The 6,334-nt window shown below is 49.5% G+C and overlaps 1 long non-coding RNA gene across 3 annotated transcripts; it reads right to left on the reverse strand.

Annotated features, from left to right (window-relative positions):
• Positions 1 to 2,140: 2,140 nt before the first annotated feature.
• LOC135174085 (uncharacterized) lies at positions 2,141 to 5,899 on the reverse strand. Of its 3 annotated transcripts, none has more exons than XR_010301721.1 (3): positions 5,784 to 5,899; positions 3,250 to 3,430; positions 2,141 to 2,633 (listed from the first exon to the last, which is right to left on the reverse strand). It is a non-coding gene; the product is annotated as an uncharacterized LOC135174085 (long non-coding RNA). The 3 variants fall into 3 exon arrangements; XR_010301720.1 differs by lacking the exon at positions 2,141 to 2,633 and adding an exon at positions 2,786 to 2,948; XR_010301719.1 differs by lacking the exon at positions 2,141 to 2,633 and having other exon boundaries at positions 2,952 to 3,430.
• Between the last annotated feature and the right edge of the window lie 435 nt (positions 5,900 to 6,334).

Raw genomic sequence — 6,334 nt, forward strand, 5'->3', positions numbered from 1 at the left:
CATTCTCAGTGACACTAAAACCAGCATAACCAAGAATAAAATCACCCCAGCTCCAGAACATGTTTGAAAGCTTAACTTTAGCCTTCTTAAAAACTACATGAAGCAAGAAATAACCAATTTGATCTTTGATCCAGTTGTACACAAAAAACCAGAAAACAGGCCACACAGCAATCCCCACCAAGTACAATAGCTGCTTGATTAGCTTCATCTTAATTCCCAGAGCTAATTTCCAATCACTCCAAAATATCTAGCCCCACGTTGGGCACCAATAAAAAATGTGATGGTTTGGGGGTTACCCCGCCCCCACACACTTTTGAATTTGCCCCAGCTAACTCAGACGGACCCTGGGAATATAGGTGAAGCAATTTATTTACAGCTAGCAGAATTTACAAGCAGCTATTTACAATATATACAGTTATATACAATTATATACAGAAATATACAAAGGATAAACAATACAAAAGCACAACTCCCCTCCCAGAAACGCGAGTCCCCGGGAGGGGCTCTCAAACCACCCCAACACCTCCCCCCGGCCCTCTCAACCTTACCTCAGCTCTCAGGAAGAAGAGAGGTGCAGCCAAGAGGTTAGGGAGCAGGGTTAGTAGGAGCAGGGTTAATGAGATGTGACCAGGTCAAAGGCAAAAGCAAGAGTGAAGACAAAATGGAGAAAAGGCTTTCTTCTTCCCAGAGTTCTCAGCGTGACTGTGAAAGAAGTTGACATCAATTGTTTTCATTTCACTGCCCGTTGTCTAGTTCTTGTACCAAAACATTCCAGCTTGCTTCAAACTAGCACACATAGAAATGCCGGCTAGAAAAAGCACTCCTTCTGCTTGTAGACCCAGCCAGGAATGGCCTAGCCTGGAATCCCCTGCACCATTCTGCAGCTTTCCAGCTCCCTCACACACTGGCAAAAGAAACTTTCTCCTAGCTCCTTTCCTTTCAAGCAGAAACACCTTTACATCCTAGCCCCATTGAAGAACCATAGAAATGTCGGTTAGAAAAAGCACTCCTTCTGCTTATAGACCCAGCCAGGAATGGCCTAGCCTGGAATCCCCTGCACCATTCTGCAGCTTTCCTGCTCCCTCACACACTGGCAAAAGAAACTTTCTCCTAGCTCCTTTCCTTTCAAGCAGAAACACCTTTACATCCTAGCCCCATGGAAGAACCACAGAAATGCCAGTTAGAAAAAGTACTCCTTCTGCTTATAGACCCAGCCAGGAATGGCCTAGCCTGGAATCCCCTGCACCATTCTGCAGCTTTCCAGCTCCCTCACACACTGGCAAAAGAAACTTTCTCCTAGCTCCTTTCCTTTCAAGCAGAAACACCTTTACATCCTAGCCCCACTCTGATTACTGAGGGGTTCCCTCCAACCTCCCACCGGGCACCACGTCATGCAGCCCTACTTACAGGGTGGCCGCTCTCGCCTTGGCACTCTCAAAAACTCCTACGGAGCCATGGGATCTGGCCCGCCCCCCCCTTACGGGCCGGCCCTCCTGGCTGCAGCCCCCACAACTTCTTCAAGAGCCCAGGGAGCCACCTCAGCCCAATAAGGGCCCATGAAGTCTCGTGCCCATTTCCTGCCTAAAACGTCCTCCTAGGCCCTGCTTACAGGGACCTCGGGCTGCTCCTGGGGACACACAAGGACAGAGGGGAACAGAGGGAAACAGAGGGCTTCAGAACTCGTCACACACGCCCCAACTACAGGGCTGTTGAGCTGCCACATTGACAATTGGACAGGCTGCCATGGAGGCAGAGACCCAGGCCCTCAACTACAGGGCCTTCCCTGCGTCCCTAGAGGACAAGGAGGGGCACGCTGAGCTCCCACTCCACTCGGGGACTCCAAGGAGACTCCTCTGTTACTGCCCAGAGCCCCTCTTTCCCTCCTGGGAAGCCTAAGCTAAGCTGCAGCACTTTTCACAGCAACCTCAACGACAAGCACGCTCACGCACACACAGAGGCGGGGGGGGGGCCGTACACACACCTCTTTCCACAAGAGGGAGCAAGCTCTGGGCAGCCACTCTTGGGACAGCCATCCTTACCCCAGAGCAGGAGAGAAGAGGGTCAGACTTGGCCGCGCCAGACTGTGTGGGGTTCAGGGAGCCCTTGGGACACCAAAGTCCTCCATGGGTGGACAAAGGACAAAAGCTGCGACAACCCCTGAGTACAGGAGCCTAGGGGCTGGTGCTTTGTAGTTGTTTTTGGGAGTGCTGATGTGAGAGCAGCCACCCTGTAAGTAGGGCTCTGTGTTGCATCACCTGGCAGGAGGTTCAAGGAGGGAACTGCCCTGTAATCACTGTGGGTATGTCTGGCCCCAGGGTTTCAGAGGCATAGGGCCTGGTTTCCTTCAAAAATGCTCCTTTTCTCCCCTATGGATTGCATTACTTTTTCCATTCACAATGTCGGCTCTGTCCCACCTAATCACCTCAGCTTTTTCCTCCTACAATCTTCATTTTTATCCCCTAGAGACTTGTTCACTTTTTTGAATAGAAAATGTCACCTGTGTCCTCTTGTTTACCTCAGATTTTTCCTCCAGAGTTTGTTTTATTCCCAATAGACCTGTTCAACTTTTTCCTCTGCAACATCACTTCTCTGCTCTGAAGTCACCTCACTTTTCCCTCCATAATCTTCATTCTCTGTTCAAGAGAAAAGAACAGTCACAAAATTCAACAAAAAAAGATGTAATATATATGCATAAATACTTTCTATTTTAACAAAAAAAATTCCCACAATCTAATATGTAATTGCGAGGAGGTTTCTAAACCCATAAATGCTATTTATAGCAAGGATTTAAGACCTTCACCCACCCCTGCCCTTTAAGAGACTGCTGCAAATCAGCAATAACAGCTCTCCAGCTGGAAAGCAGAAAGGAACTTACATTAAATACAGATGTGGTCATTTGGGAGTTTCCTGCCCTTCCCCCCATGAATTCACCAGGCGAACTCAGGCAGCTGTAAGTTAAGGAATTAAGCTGTATTTACAGTGTGGCACAAATACACAAGCATGTATACAGATATTTACAAATATAGACAATCATCAACAAGTAATAAAACTAATACGGAAATACAAAACCCCTCCTGAACAGCAGAACTGTCCAGAAGGGCTTTTAATCCAACTCCTCTCCTTCTTTCCACAAAAGGGGCTAACAGAGCAGGAAGTAACAAGCCTACAGAAGAAATTCCTTTCCTCCAAATAAGAAGTTCAAGGTGGTCAGAGATCACTCCCCAAGGCTGGCACTTCACAGCAACTCACCAGAGAGATGTCTCTGTCCCCATTTTCCAAAGGGAATCCAATTCTTAACCACTTGCAAGGAGGAACTGGGTTTCAAACAGCTCCGCTTTCTGCCATGAAAGCATCCCCCCAACAGTCAGGGTCTGTGGCTGAGGCTCCACACATCTCTCCAACTTGATTTTGGGTAAAGCAAATAAGATCTCTTTAAAAAGCAGGTGGAGGGGAGCAGGGATCAACAAGAGAAAAAAAGAAGTGAGACAGTTTTAAGTAAAACCCAAAGGCATTTCACAGGAAGCCTCATCCTTTAACCCATTTCATGTTGGAACTCCCATCCCCTGTGCTTCCTGGTTGGCCAAGAGTCACAGAACATAAAGCGAGGCACCGGCCTGTGGATGCCTGCTGCCTTGTGGCCACCAAATATAGAGACCCCTCAGGAGCCCCCAGAGGACCCCAGACCAATTTAGATGCCCACAATAACTCTTTTGATGTCCCCAAAACCTCATTTCATACCTCTTTAGATGACCCTGTAATGCCCAAACATGACCCTAGACCCTTTTACAGGCCTTTAAGAGACCCCTGCAGACATCTACAGAACTCTACACACCTGTAAACACCTGAACAGATGCCTACAGACACTCAAAGACCTTTCACAACACCTACAAATGCCTACAGATATCTGGAGATCCCTGCAAACCCCTAAAATCTAACTACTGACCCCTCTAGACCCACGTAGACATCTACAAGCCTCTATAGAAACCTATAGACCTCTAACAGGCCCCTACAGACACACACAGACATGCACAGACTTCTACACACACTTGCATATGCCTCTATAGAAGCCTGCAAACACCTACACACCTCTGACAGACTCCTTCTGGCCTGCAAGCTCACACAGTCTGCTCAGACTCAGCTTCTCCCAAGCACCCCTAAGGCCTTCTCAGGACTGCTTTTTATCACCTCCACCCCCAGCCTGCAGTGACAGGCAGGCTTGCTCCCACCCAGCTGCAGCACTCTCCACTTGCTCTTGTTGAACATTGGCAGCTTCACCTGGGCCCAGCTCTCCTGACTGCCCAGGTGTTTTCTGGATGCCATCCTGTCCCTCTGAGTTCTCTATAGCACCACTCAGGTTGGGGCCACCTGCAAACATGCTGCCAGTGCACCTCTATCTCACTTGCTACGGTCACAGTTTAGAGACATTAGACAAAAGTGCCCTGGAGCCAAAGAACTCCTTAATTGAATGCAAACACCTACAGACCCCTCCACACCTTTAACAGACCACTGCAGAACTCCACAAAACCCTCCAGACCTCCACAGACCCATTAAAAGGCACCTCCAAACCCAGGCAGACCTCTACTGACAACTAACAGACCCCTGCAAATCCCTACAGGCATCTACGGATCCCTACAGATGCCTGCAAACACATACAGACCCCTACAGACCTCCCCAGACCTCTTCAGACTCCTCCAGATATTTAACAGACCCCTGCACACATCTACAGACCCCTCCAGAGCCTTAAATGATGCCTGCAGGCACCTACAGACCCACACAGAAACCTCCAAACATCTACTCAACTCTACAGACCTCTGCAGACTCTTTCAGACCCTGACAAATAGCTACAGACCCCTTCACACTTCTGCAGGCACCTACAGTCACCTACACACCACCACAGACATTGACAAAGCTCAACAGACACCTTCAGACCCCTCCACACCTTTAAAAGTTGTAGAGACTCTACAGAACCCTGAAAAAAATCTACAGACCTTGACAGAGCTCTACAGACCCCTCCAGACATTTAATAGGTGCCTGCAGACCCCTCCAGTACCCTATAGACATCTACAGATGGCTACAGACCTCTGCAGACAACTTCAGACCTTTCAAAGGTGTCTACACACACCCACAGACTCCTCTGCACCTCTACAGAACCCTACAGGCCACTCCAGGCTAACTGATTCCTGTAGACACTTAATAGATGCCTGACAGAGCTCTAGAGACCACTTCAGACCTTTAAAAGATGCCTGCAGACACCTGCAGACCTCCACACACCTACTGAATCCTACAGACACTTGCAGACCCCTACAGAGCTCTACAGAACCTTCCAGAAATCTACAGACCCCTCCAGTCTCCTAGAGACCTCTAGGGACCCCTGCAGACCCCTACATTGCCCTCCACACCTTTCAAAGCTGCTTAGAGACCTCTGCAAACATCTAGAGACCTCTTCCCAGACCTACAGATCTCTAGCAGATGCCCACAGATGCCTCAAGACCCCAACAGACCCCTACAGATCTTTAAGAGGCCCCTAGAGACCCACAAAGACCTCAACAGACTTCTAGAGAACCCTGTAGACCCCTAAAGACCTCTACAGACACCTCAAGACCTTTACAGACTTTTGAGACATGCCTACAGCACCACAGACACCTCTGAAGACCCCTAACCACCTCCACAGACACCTAGAGAACCCCATAGACTTCCAGAGAGTCATCCAGACCCCCAGACACCTCTGCAGACTCAGAAAAGCCTCCAGACATTTTAGAAGACCCCTGCAGACAGCTACATACCTGGGCAGACTTCTACAGATGCTTGCACACCGCTGCAGACACCTACAGACCTCTGACACACTTCTTCTGGCCTGCAAGCTCACACCATCTGCTCCCACTCAGCTTCTCCCCAGCACCCCCAGGGCTGCTCTTTATTGCCTCTGCCCCCAGCCCGCAGGGACAGGCAGGCTTCCTCCTGCCCACGCGCAGCACCCTGCCCTTGCTCTCCTTGAACCTCAGCAGCTTCACCTGGGCCCAGCTCTCCTGCCTGCCCAGGTGTTTTCTGGATGCCATCCTGTCACTCTGCTTTCTCTCTAGCACCCCTCGGCTTGGGGCCATCTGCAAACCTGCTGAGGGTGCACCTCCATCTCGCTGCTTGGACACCTCCAGGCGTGGGGACTCCACCACCTCCCAGGGCAGCCTTCTGTAGATTCCTTGAGTGTAACAAAAATAAAGAGCCATGAAGTAAATAAGTAAATATTAAGTGATATGCAGTTACTGGCACTAACTGCCCTCTCCTGATTGTCATTTCAGAATCATGGAACCACAGCTCTGTTCAGGCTGGAAGAGAC

Source organism: Pogoniulus pusillus, unplaced genomic scaffold (assembly GCF_015220805.1).
Source record: "Pogoniulus pusillus isolate bPogPus1 unplaced genomic scaffold, bPogPus1.pri scaffold_27_arrow_ctg1, whole genome shotgun sequence".
Classification (NCBI taxonomy): domain Eukaryota; kingdom Metazoa; phylum Chordata; class Aves; order Piciformes; family Lybiidae; genus Pogoniulus; species Pogoniulus pusillus.